We start from the raw sequence: 13,713 nt of genomic DNA on the forward strand, positions 1-13,713 counted from the left end.
ATCTCGTTTTCCTTTAAGGAAAACGGGCTGCATTTAAAAAAAAAAAAAAAACTGCTTTATTTAAAAGCAGTCACAGACCTGGTGGTCTGCTGTCTCCAGCAGGCCACCATGCCTGTGAGGGCGACCATTCCCAATGGGGTCGCAAATTGCGACCTACCTCATGAATATTCATGAGGTAGGTCATTTGCGACCCCATTTGGAATCGCAAACAGTGTCATTGACACTGTTGTACATCAGGTTTTCCGACTCGCAAATTGCGAGTCGCAAAACCTGACATTCGTACATGTGGCCCTTAATGACTATTTGCAGTGGTGAACATTCTGGAAGCCCTCTATTGCCTCAGTTAAATTATTGAGCAGCATCAGTATTTATGTGAGGCACGGTCCAATTTATTCAAGGAGAAAATAATAAAGATTTGCATTTAAGGAGATCATAGTGACAGGCTCTATGGCAGCGGTGGAATACACTACTATGGAAGCCGGGCTAGAGTGGATCCTAAATAAATGCTTGGACTATATTAATTCAGTGCAATTACTAGTGAGTAAATTGAATTAATATTGGCCACTAAATCGGGCTCACGTCGTTATCCAAATTGTTCTAGTTTGTGGCACCTTAAGACTGTGTACCTACACCGGGCCCTACTGGCTATCTCCAACTAGTCCCTGCAGGAGCCTACTTTACCTTTGGCAATGAAGCACTGGCTCCAAGGCTGCGCCCTGCTTGTTTTCTGCACCCTTTTTATTTTTCAGTTTTTATTATGCCATTACTCACTCTTATTAAAAAAAAATATCAACCCACTTCGGGTCCAACAACAGCCTGAGGCAGCTAGTGAAATGGTCCGATGACAGGAGGAAACGCCTGCACCACCCATCAGAAACATTATTCAGGGGTGGTGAAATCGCATCTCTGGCCTCAGGGCCTTGGCACGTCTCAGTGATTCCCTCATCTGTCACATGCTAAAGCGTCACAGCTAAACATTCCCATGGTTGCTAGAGTTCTTGTGTCCATGGCTCCCACCAATAAGCATGTCACACCACCCTTTCACAAGACGTCACAGAGTTGGGAAGGTGTACAGTCAAAAAGCAGAGACTGAATCCTGATACCTGATACCGGTTTGAGGTTTCAGTTTATGCTCCAGCACTGGAAGTAGAAAGGCACAGGAATTCCACTGGAAACTTTGCAGGCAGCAAGGTAAGCAAAAAAAGAAACGTTTGCATGTGCATGAATGGTTGAGCGTGTGTTCTTATGAGACAGAGCATGGGTACAAATGAGCACGTCCATGTATTTATGTGTATGAATGTGTGACAGTGAGAGAAAGTCATAGAAGGAGTGAGTCGCAGTGAGTGGGAATGAGTGACAGAGTGAGCATAAGTGGGAATGACGGAGAGTGACTAAAGAAGAATGGCTATGAATGTAACTGATTGTTCCTGTATGAAACTGAATAAAGCAGAGTGAGTGGCAATATGAGTGAGACAGAGAATGACTGAGAGAGATTGAGAATCAGTGAGCCTGATTTGATTCAGAGTGAATCAGAATGAGTGAGACTATGAGACTGAGTGAAACTCGGCAAGTCAGAGTGAGTTTGAATGATTGAGAATAAGTGGGACTGAGGAGGAATGAGTAAAAATGTGTGGGACTGAGTAAGATTGAGATTGATTGAGACTGACTGAGAAGGAGTGGAACTGAGTGAATGAAGCTTTGGGCCTGATGTACAAAGGAGTTTTTGGGTTGCAAACGGAATGCTTTTTGGTATGTAAACAGCCCTATTTGTGATTAAGTCATCTACTATCGAATCGCCAATTTGGTTTATGATTTAGTCATAGGAAGGGGCGTGTTCAGAGTGTCCCTTCTTAACGCCGAATCGCAGTGGTATGTATGAATGTTTTACGACCGAAATGCGGTTGCAAAACATTTTGCAATTTACTACTATCTTCAAGTTAGTGGTAAGCCATTCACAAATGGGAAGGGGTCCCAAGGGCCCCCATACTGTTTGAAAATGGTTGGAAAACATATTTTTTAAGAGCAAGCCCCAAGGACCACTGCTCACTCTTGAAAAATGAAAAGAACACTTCTTACATTTCCTTTTTACACAAATCCATTTTTCCTTTAAAACAGGCTGCATTAAAAAGAAATAACATTGCTTTATTGAAAAGTAATCACAGACATTGTGATCTGCTGACTCCAGCAGGTTACCATCCCTGTGATTTTTGCCATTCTCAATGGGTTGCAAACCAAAGCCTACTTCTTGAATATTAATAACATAGGTCCATTTGTGACCCACTGAGAATAATAAAAAGTGTTAAACACACTTCAGTAGATTTGTGTTTGCCATTACCAAATAGCGAGTCTAAAAAATTTGCTGTTTGATAATCGCTAACCATCCCCTAAATGCATCAGCAGTAAGTGAGGTTGAGTGAGTCAGAGTGTGATAAACAGAGTGTGTATGAATGAGTCAGATTGAGATTAAGTGCTTCAGAATGAGTGGGACTATTGAAACAGAATGAGACAGAGTGAGTCTGAGCGTGAATAAGTGAGAATAAGTGAGTCACATCACTGTGTTAGAGTAAGTAAAAGTATGTGCAAGTGTGATTGAAAGTAAATTTGTGAGACTAAGTGTGAGAGTAAGACTAAGTGTAAGTGAGTGTGAATGAACTCCCCAAACCCTCTGAGAAGAAGTGAGACTTTCTCACTAAAATTCGAGCTAGGGTTACGCCCCACTACTGTTAATAGCATATGGACACTTTAAACACGAGAAATGCCATTACCTTCTGCCTTTGTATGTACTTTTGTATTCATTTTGATGCCAACTTATCTTTTAGAAGCCACCTAGCCAGATGCCAGCTACCTGATGGCTCTTTTTGAGATCATTACGCAGTAAAGACACATCTCTTAGTGGTTCAGGCAGCTATAATGAGTCTCCTTCATAATTGCACTCATTATTCCTGGGGAGTCTCAAAGCTTGCCTATTCAAAATATTGCAAAAAGAAGGAGACGGATGGAATGCTTGAATTAATTTCAGCCACTGTCAAGACGCTTCCCAATCCATTGCTTTTTGCCCACCATGCCATCATAGTTTGAGCCCAGCCATATGCACATCTGTCTCGACTCCTTGAGTGGCTTAACACCACCTTGTAAATATGGGCCCCTCTGATTAAGTTTTCTGCAGCTGAGGGGTGTGCAATGCGTGTTGCTGTGGACGTTCCACCACAACACTCATTGCTTTTGACGCTGCCCCAGATTTACAAGAGTTCATAAATCTGAAGCAGTGCCAAAAACTAATGCCTCCCCAGTGGTGGCATTTTCATGGTCCAACAAGAAGAAATACTTTTCTTTGTCCTTGTTTTTGCTTTTTCTCTGTGTGCTGCCATGAATGTTTGTTTATGTGCAGGAAGGAACACCTTCCTACACATAAGCGATCATTCCCTGCAACCCATTCACCCTTGCACTATGTTGCAAGGGTGCCTGCATCGGCGCTAGGCAGCTGTTTTAGCACCAGTGCAGGGGACAGAAATGTGCCATATCTTGTGGATACGATGCATTTCCGCCCTTTCCCAGTGGAACAGGGCTGTGCAGCAAGACACCTGTTGCGCCACCCTGCACCACACAGGCTTGTAAATAAACCCCTATGTCTGAAGGGAGCACTTTTTTTGGTGATGGGAGCTAGTACATGGAACACCTTACCCTTCCATTTAAGATCTGAAACTAAGATATTGACCTTCCGCAATGCACCGACTACCTGGATGTACACACTGTGGAAGCATCAAAAAGGTTAGTTTAAATTGTGCTTGCTGTTTTCTCCCTGCAGTTTTTTGCACCACAGCGCCTGTTAAGCATTAGAGAGCTCTATCAATGGCCATTACATTACTGTATCACAAACATTAGAAGAACATTTGTTTTTGCCTAGTACACTTAATATGCCACTTTCATTTTCAGTTGCACATCCAAATGTAATCTTTTCCAGAGAAATATACAGTACAGTTCACTGCACACAGGATGTATCTCCCCAGCGAGTGTGCCAGAGAGATGGGGCTTAAGAGGAAAGCATGTAGTTCCATAATCATACCCAAAGATATGGACAGATTTGGTGAAACAAATGAGACACAGTTGCATCTGTTATGCCAACTCTAGGATATTAGCTGAGTGAGAAAGATTCGTATATTCAATGATCACTAGAGGAAAACGACCATCACCAGTAACAATGAGGTAGGTTTTCAGCTGAACCTACAGCCTTCTCTGAGCTATTGGTATCAACATACGCACAGGGCAGTCAGCTCCCCTCAGGCTAGCCTCAAAAATTGATATCTGTTCAGAAGGAGGAAAGACAATCTAATTGTTAAGGCTGATCACGAGAACGTTGGAGTAAATTTGGGCAATCTCGTTACCAGTTCCCTAGCTGACCATACTGGAAACATGTCAAGTTACCAATTAGTATACATTCTCCCTTTCCCCACCCTTTAACGCTCCCCACTCTTCCACCTCCCTGGTCACTGGCCCACCCTGCCTCTCCATTTCCTACTCCCTTGCCTCCCCCTCTGACTGTATGCTGGAGGTATTACATTTTTTAATGGCATTAGTCTGGATTTGGGAGATTCTTTCTGATGCTCTTGAGCAGTTAAACAGCGGTTTCCTAGAGAAACCAGCTGAGACAAGGTTCTGTTTTCTCAGCCCACACATAGCGTTCTCAATAACTTTTTTTTACCTTTGGTAATAATCCACGAAAGGAAACAGCTCCTTAGGCTTATTGAATTGCATTGAAATACAAATTGGCAGCTTTTCCAGTACTAGAGTGATGGTCAAATACATCTTTTAAATGCTCTGTTTATAATTATTGATTATAAACTGTTCAGTTTTAGAAGGAAGACTCCTAAAATAGGCCTGAATAAAGCATCTCTTGCAGCATCAAATACAGCATTATCTCTAGGTGACTGTTGTAATTTGGCTTTGATTGCCGACTGGTCTTTGACTTCATTTGGCACTTTAACACAAAGACATTGCTTAATATCAGCTCAATTAAGATTGTAGCATTCAAAAACAGTTTGCAGTATGGGTAATAGCTGTTCTACTTGCCCGACTGTTCCGAATATGTGCATCAGATCTGTGAAGCAACAAACCCATTTGGCACCTTTAGTGCACTCTTGGAGATGTGTGTTCCTTCTGTCTCGCCAGAGCTGGCTTTAGGACTGTGCAGCCGGTGTGGCCGCACTGGGTGCTGACCTGGAGGCGGGGGCACTGAACCCAGGGGGCGCTTGTTTAGCAATAACTCAGGATTTAAAAACGCCTGCTGCAGACTTCCATGTGCCTCCAGCTTTCAGGCAGCAATAAAAATGTCAAGATAACTCTCGTAATTAATGTTCCTGCTGGAGAGAAAGATCAGAGTTTTGAGTAGTGGCATTTTAATGTGCCATAAAGTAGCAGAGGGTTAATATGCCTGCTGCAAAGAACACATTCTTTGCAGGTCACAGATCTGTGTTTTATGTCGATAGCTGAGTGGATTACTGCTTTTGTCAGAGAGATCCTTTTGATACCGCAATTCATAAAATGCAACTCTGACGTAGAACAGTGGTTGTTACGAACTGTGATCAAATAGCTGCATGCAAACTGCATAAAATAAGTAAGGACTTAAAGTTTTTAACCCCAGTCTTTTATTATCTGTTCCTAATGTTGCTAAAAAAGAGTTCATTTAGTAAGAGATAAATTCTTATTAATAAAGCCAGCCTTTACAGTATCTTTGAAACATATGAAATGAAATGTATGTGAGAGAAGTGTTATGGAGAGATGATGGGCACTTTTTCCCACTGGTAGTGAGGAAATCCGAGGAGGGGGTCATGGGGGTGCCAAAAATGCTAGGTGCATCGGCCGCCAGCGGATAGCTATTTCCAATGTCAGGTTACAGTCTGTCACGTTGCACCTTCAGTGCAGTCTTTGAGTTGTTTTGTCAGACTTGCATCTTGCTCTCGCACTGGTCATGCTACAGTCTGGCATGTAGTTGTTTGCCACCCTCGGATGAATGGGCCATTATCACAGCCACGTTTGTAGTTCCTTCTATCAGTGCTGTATCGTTTCTGGGTTCAATCTTTGCAGCAACCCCTCCATTTGCTGCTCGAATTTCAAAGTTAAGAACATCTTATACATCCTCCTCGTTCTCCTCCGTGTGCTCATTAGTTGTTTAGTTAAATAGGTACGGAAGAGGCGGTGATGTTATGGCCAAGTTTGCACCCCATCCCTTAAACTGTTAATTTGATATCTTAGGGCCAGATGTAGGAAGCCGTTTGCATGGTGCAAACTGCGAAAATCGCAGTTTGCGCCATGCAAACAGCCTTCTGCGATGCACATTCACAATTTGCGAGTCGGTACTGTAAATGTGACTCGCAAATAGGAAGGGGTGTTCCATTCCTATTTGCGACTCGCATCGCAATGCAGAATTGCTTTGTGACCGCGAATGCGGTCGCAAAGCAATTCGCAGTTATCACCAGTGTCACACTGGTGGTAACTCATTCGCAAAAGGGAAGGGGTCCCCATGGGACCCCTTCCCCTTTGTGAATATTGCCAAAAAGGTTTTTTCAGAGCAGGCAGTGGTCCAATGGACCACTGCCTACACTGAAAAAACGAAACCAAATGGTTTCGTTATTTTTTTTATTTTGCAACTCGTTTTCCTTTAAGGCCAATCCTGCGGCCTCCTCTCATGTTCCTCACAAAGGAATCTTATGTTTGGTGCCTGGGGTTGTTGATTTGAAGGTCTGATCAAGTTCCTGTCACTGCTACTTGGCCATATCTTGCAAAATCCTCGGCTTCCCACCAGATCCTGTTGCAATCGTGTTCCCCTAGGGTTTTGGGTGATTCTAGAAGCATTAATTGACAAAAGCAAAACTTAATAGCCTGTGAATCACAGAATCCGCCGATTAGCTGATATAAGCAGTGAGACAACCTCCTCTGTCACAAGAAAGACTTAAATTTATACTCTGCTACACATGATCTCCTAGTCTTCGTTAGTTGATAGTATTCTCACCATGAAGGCAAGCAGTTGCCCAACATGAGAGATAAAAAGATAAAATTTATAATCCATTGCATGTGCAGAAAAATCATTGAAAATTCTCTTTGTAATACTTGTTTCCAATATGGAAGCTTTTCTAGATTCCTTTGTCCTCTGCGAGTATGTTGCCCTTCTTTCGAATGTTTTGTAATCAGCTGCCGAGCTTTTTAGAATTCAATATGTCAAGAAATCATAAGAGCATTAGGAATAATCATTTTACTTAAGATAACCCCTCCCATCAATATACTGAGGGGGTGCTGTATCACACTAGAATTCCTTATCTATTACCATGCTGAATGTGGTGGACACTCTGATTATTAATTTAAAATCAAGGTTCCCTGAATACCCACACCAAGTTACTGCTTTGACTTAGCTGGAATCCTGTATTGCTGATACTGACAGTATTTATTTGATGCCAGTGTCACATTGGAGGCAGTAACATGCCTGGAGCTAGGACTAGACACCCCTTCTACCAGTTGGGTACCACAGAATGTTGCCCCCACCCCTGCAGAATTTGAAGAGTAGTCTCCCATACCTCACAGATATTATTTGGCTGTTGGCTAAATGAGATCACCAAGGATTTTGAGGGCCCCTCAAGGATTGAGAGCCGCCCTGCACCACAGGGGTTGCAGGGCCCTGCATTACGTCCCTGCCTGCTACTGAAAATGGCTACTTTTTTCACTGCTACTAAAGACAATCAGCAAATCACTCTTCTTCATATACTCATAAACAGTTTAAGAATATGGTTGTCAAACAACTGACAGTATTTAAGGTCGTTAGCAGAATGGCTTCCCCTCAGGTGCAGAACTGATTCTACAATGATTAATGTGTTGAATGAGGTTGGAGCTATTCTCAACAAAGGAGATCTGCAGGTGTGTTCTTTTCAGATCTTTCTGTTGCTTTTTGACGTGGTGGACCACAGGCTGTTGGGCAAGAGGGTGCATAATGTGGGCCTTCGAGGGGTGGTGGCAGATTAATTGGCCTCCTTTCTTAAGCAGCAATGTCACTTTTCCTCATGATTAGAACACTTGGATTTGATCTTTTGGATTTCAAGCTTGTTCTTACGGAAAGGTCATTTGCAGCTACTACAACTATATCTCCCACATTGTTCTGTTTGTTCTAAAAATGCGCAGCTATTCAATATGTCTTACATTAGGAAAATCTGGCAGGAGGCCTCTCCATGTGATCTTCGGCTTCAAAACTCTGGAACAGTTTGCCTTTAGAACTAAGAGCATTGAACAACCATCTGAGATTTGGAAGGGCTCTGAAGATATTGCTGTTATTTCTCTTCCTATCTCTCTGTGGTTGGTGTGTTTCCTTTGTTTGATGTAGTAAGTATTAATTAAGGCATGAATCCTTTTAGGTGCCCATGCACTCTCTAATGTAAGGTAAATGAGTCAATCTTTTATTTCTAAAAGGATCTGACACGGGAATGATGCTGTAATATTCATCAAGCCACATATAAAAAAGAAAGGGACATTATGACTTTGGTGATTTATTTATGGTGTTGTATAAGGTTTATATAAAACATAAATGACCTTAAAGACTGTACTTGTGAGATGACGTGAGAAACTTAATTTGCAAGCTTGGCGAAAATAAGAGAATCTGAGAAGACCTGGGACTCTAGGCTTCTGCTCCCTTAAGTCATGAAGTCCCTGCCCACATGTTTGTTTTTTACACTACAAAAGTAGGCTTTGAGACTCTCTTCTACTCTTGTGCAGCACAACATCCTTGGCGTCCAGTTCACACTGCCACAGTGTATTTATATCAAAGTGAAATCTTTTACTGCGAATTCAAAACGTGTCGAAATGTTGAAGTCCTTCTATTTAATGTAAAAGCTTTTTGCATGTGAAAGATGTGAGCTCCACATTCAACTTGCTTTACTGACTCAGTGATAACAAAATAAAAGTATTTGAAAAATCTAGAAATACTTGGCTATTGCCTATGGGCCCAGAATGCTTACCCATCACTTACATGCAGTGCTTTTGTAAATACGAAAATATCCTCCCGCCTCCCAATTCAGGCATGAATTGCCCCTTGCGAACCCTGGCACTGTCTTTGCGACCCCTGGGCTTCAGAGGTGGCAAAAGCAGTTCCAGAAACACAATGGCAGCACTTCCTTATGTGCTCCTTTCTCTTTATTTTCTCTATTTATTTTTTTATTACACTGATAGTGAATAATGTTTAATTATTTGCTATTAGTGTAATAACAAATGGATTACTATTAGTTGGATTCGACTCTACCTCACAGCTGAGGTAAGCAAAAGAAAAATGCTTTTAAATGTATGTTGTGTGCTTGAGGGTGAGTGCTTTTAGATAATCAAGTGTGTGTGTAAGTGTGAATGTGTGTATGTGTAAGCATGTGTGTGTGTGTGAGTGGAACTGAAGGTCAAAATGGCTGTGTGACGTCACTTCCGCTACCCCTGGCATTTAGGGGAATTGACGTTCATGAATTCAAGCCCTAAAAATACACTTCGCTAGCTGGTTGCAAAACATAAAAGAAGGCAGAGCCAATATGGAAATTAAAATGCCAGGCATGGCCATTGTTTTCACCTTTGCAGAGGTGAAATGTGAGGCCTGCTTTCTCCTACAAGAGTTATTCGCAGGGCGCTCTGAAACTGATTTATTACTGCTGTTCAACAGTATTCAAGCAATATATCAATCAATCTGGAAGAGCTGGCCATAGGTGGACTTCCCAGGCTTTAACCCTGTTCAATAACATCTCAGAGATTAAACTCAGGACCTCATTTACAAGCCCCTTGTGTTGCTGCTGCTTCATTTTTTTTTGATGCAGCGGTGGCGCAATCACTGCTCTACACTGCTTCATATTTACAAACTGATGTATTGGGCCCAATGTGTCAGTTTGTAAAGCCTTGCATCACATTTTACCTGCTTCAGGTATAATGTTTGCAGTTTAGGCGTTCCCATGTAAAATGCCATGTTGAATTGATGCAGTAAAATTAACAACTTCATACTGCGTCACTCTACCTCTTTACTGTGCCAAAATTGTAATGCCTTCTCAAACCGGGCATAAAGGTGACTCCAGGCTTTTTACAATGGGACTCTCGTCTGTGCTCTGGCGCAATGCTGGAGTTGTGTCAGTTTTACCACGCAACTTCAGCAATGTGTCACTTTAGCGCCAACAGATGTGTCCGAATTTCTCACACATCCGTGAAAATGTGCACCTTGGAGCTCTGTATTGTAAATACAGCTCATCAATGGCATCATTAGGGGATTTGCGGCAAGTGCAAGAAATCTGACGCATGGATGCTGATGCATCAGTTTCTTGTAAATTAGGCTCCCAGTTTGTTTGAAAAAACACACAAATCTGCAAAAGTTTCAAACGAATGGAAACAAGGTAGATGTGGTTTGCTTTCAAAACAAAATTAATCAACAATATTGGAAACATACAGAACAGTAGTTGCCAACAGTTTGCCAGCATGTTGTTTGATTTCTATAGGCAACTTTAAATATTTTTCTCTGCAGAATTCATTTGATACATATAGATATATAAAAAAATATATGAAGTATGATATAAAATCTGCTATGGGCAGCATGTGAAATATTTTCACTCCGAAAAGACCTTTTGAAGATCATCTAGTTGTGAAATGTAAACGGCCAGTTATTGATACTGAGTTTGGTAAATGCTTCCAATTGTGGTAAAGAAGATATCCGAGAGACAGAAAGAGGTGATATTTGCAAGAAGATACAGTGTGGTCAACTGGACATGGCCAAATTGTGACCTTTCTTCTCCTTCCTCAGTTTTCATCTAAGGTATGCATACTGTCAGTTCATTTATAACAACATTTTGTAAAGCTGAATTAATTCCAGAGCCGCTCTAGGAAAGGAAGAGAGCGATGGCATAATTTGAACCCTGATATTTTCAGAGCTCAACTACAAGTCTGCTATAAGTAGAACCCTGCATTATAAGAATAATGGGAACATTTATGGAGGCATGTGTTTCACATGCAGAATAAAATAGAAAAATGAACATTACAACTTCCACTGAACACAAACTTGCTGTTTTGGGTTATATATGTGCATTATTCAGTGCTTAGTTTGTTAAAAAAGAAAAAAAGGCACTTCAGTTTGCATCACCCATTGCCCCTGCCAGGGACTCCAAATACGGAACCAACACAGCTGCCAACCATCACACTCTACAAATGGGATTATTAAGGCTATTCCAGAGTCCAAAGCTATAAAATGGCTTGGTAAACACGTATTAGTCATTTTAATGTCTTTTGAATTAATAAACAACTGTTGTGTTCATCTCTAATTGAGACAAACATCGCCGCCATATGACAGACTGTCATAGGTGCGGATGTTGACAATTAACTACCAGTAAAATACACACGAAAGTACGGGGTTCTCTAAAAGAGGACGTCGCGGATATTAGCGTAGCCCTGGGTTGTATGTATTCCTATTTGGAAGGGTAAAGTCAGTGGAATGTCAGTTGGAAATTGCCGAGTGCATATTCGGAGAGGAACAACGGGGGGTGGGAAAAAAAGGGGATTTCCTTTTACGGACTAGGTGGTCTCACACACTATATAGTGTCATGCTTCATCATTTGACCACCTAGACCCACCCAGGTAGGACAGTGCCACCTGGGCGGACTCAACCTCACTGTTAAAGGAACAGGAGGGAGTGCGTAAATAAACTTGTTTCTGGAAAGATCGGGATCCAGCTAATCTACTGAAAAAAACTAAAAACACCTAAGCAGACACCTATGAAGAGCAACAAATTTAATGGTGGTGTCTGACTGGTGTAGTTAAAAAGGGGGGTTGGGACACCTCTGTGAGGGCAAGGACTCACAGGGTCACCTAACTAATTACTAGCCAACATGTTTCTGCCCTCAGGAGTGAGCCAATGAAGGTCTCGGGGCATTCGTCAGGGCCTAGGATCCCTACGTCTCACGTTGGAGGAAAATACTCTATGGGGAAATCAAAGAGTGAAAAAATGGAAAATGAATGATCTACCTTACCCAAGGAGTTACCTTGAGGCGGCCTATGGGGGAAAAACCAATAATTAGCACACTGGTGGCACACAGCACTGCAAAACCAACCAATTACACACGTGTCAAGGGGATGCATTCATGCACGAAACACATATGTTCAAAAAGGTAATATACATGCGTGGAGTGACTGAGTGGGTATATCTACACAAGTGGACAGTCCTATCACTGCAGGGAATTATAGTTCTTACCCTTTTCTTAGAGGCTGTTAGCCTCTGGTATCCAGGAGGGGGAGTGTCCCCTTATAGTCACACACTAAGGGAAAGAGATGAACATACAGACGAAGTGAGGAGAGTAACAGAAGTAGGCAGAATAGATACAGAGGGAGCATTAGGGGGGGAGCAAGTTCCCACTATTGCTGGTAGAAAAATACTGGTTAAAAGAACCCGAAGTGGCTATAGACAATAAACATGAAAAGTAAGATTAAAAGCAATAAGGGCTTATCTGTGCTGCCTGTGATCCGGTATGCCACTCACTACATCAAAGGGGACGCTCGCCGTGCGCCTATTTCGTCCTCTCCTTGGACCGCTTGAGACAAGTGGCTGAGGGAGAACGGTCTATTTATGGCTGTAAGATATTCCAGGTGCGCCCTGTTGGCGCGTTAATTGGAATTCAATTGAAGTTAATCACCGCCGCGGGCCTCGTTGCGTTGCTAGCCTCGATATGATTGCCGTAATGGCGGGCGCACCGGCAAAGCCGGGGCGCCGGCATGAATGTGATCGAGTGCTGGGGCGGGCCTCTTAACGTTGATGGCCTCGATGTGCTTAACCGCACCCGCAGGCGCCCCAGCAGAGCCGGGGCGCCGGCATGAATGCGAGCGAGTGCAAGGGTGGAGCCCGAGCCGGAAGATTCCGGCCCGAGCGCCGCCAGCGGAAGCCTCGCGTTTACAGTGGCCGCTGGGAAATGTAGTTCCCAGCGGTCCCGTGGCCCAAAGGGCCAAGAAAGAAAAAAAAAAAAAAGGAGAGGGAAAGGATGAAGAAAAGGAAAGAGGGGGGGGGGAAAGGGAAAAAAAAAAGGGGGGGGGACGGAAGAAAGGGAGGAGGGAGAAGAGGGAACAAAACGGACAGGGGGGGGGGGAAGTAGTGAGGGGGATAGAAACAAAGTAGGGGGTAAGAGAACAGAGTGGTCCCGGGGCAAAGTCCCGTAAAGGATCAGGGTAGGGGGTGGGGACAGTACAAAGGGGAGGGGGGGGGGAAGAAAAAGATAGAGCAGAAGCGGACGGAAGGGAGGACTCATAAATTAATAAGAGAAATCATTTATTGAGTGTGAACCAGGGGATCTCATCATTAAGACCATTGGTGTCCGTGTGTAATCTCCAGACCCAACGTTGTTCGGTCTGGAGCAATCTCTGTGTCATATTGGAGGACGATGGAGGTAGTTGCTCAATTACCGTCCAGTTTAAGTCATCTGCCGAATGTTTTTCCAGAAGGAAGTGGTTAGTCAATTTAGTAGCCTCTCGTTTACAACGGATCGTACTCCTATGTTCGCAGATTCTTGTGGCGACCTTTCTAGATGTCATTCCCACGTATTTAAGGTTACAGGGGCATCTAATCAAATATATCACGTTTTTGCTGTTACAGTTGGTTAGGGATCTTTGAGCCCATGGAGTCTTAAGGTCTAGGTCTATTGTGGTTGATTTTTTAGTGAAACAGCAGACACTGCAATTACCACA

General features: G+C 42.9%; 1 protein-coding gene across 1 annotated transcript in view; it reads left to right on the forward strand.

Moving 5' to 3' along the window:
- The first annotated feature begins 1,004 nt into the window (after nucleotides 1-1,004).
- LOC138296011 (geranylgeranyl pyrophosphate synthase-like) overlaps nucleotides 1,005-13,713 on the forward strand; it is a 137,729-nt gene continuing 125,020 nt past the window's right edge. The window contains exon 1 of the mRNA XM_069234714.1: nucleotides 1,005-1,191. The gene's annotated coding sequence lies outside the window, so the exon portion shown is untranslated. The remainder of the gene's footprint in view (nucleotides 1,192-13,713) is intronic.

Source organism: Pleurodeles waltl, chromosome 5 (genome assembly GCF_031143425.1).
Source record: "Pleurodeles waltl isolate 20211129_DDA chromosome 5, aPleWal1.hap1.20221129, whole genome shotgun sequence".
NCBI classification, from domain to species: domain Eukaryota; kingdom Metazoa; phylum Chordata; class Amphibia; order Caudata; family Salamandridae; genus Pleurodeles; species Pleurodeles waltl.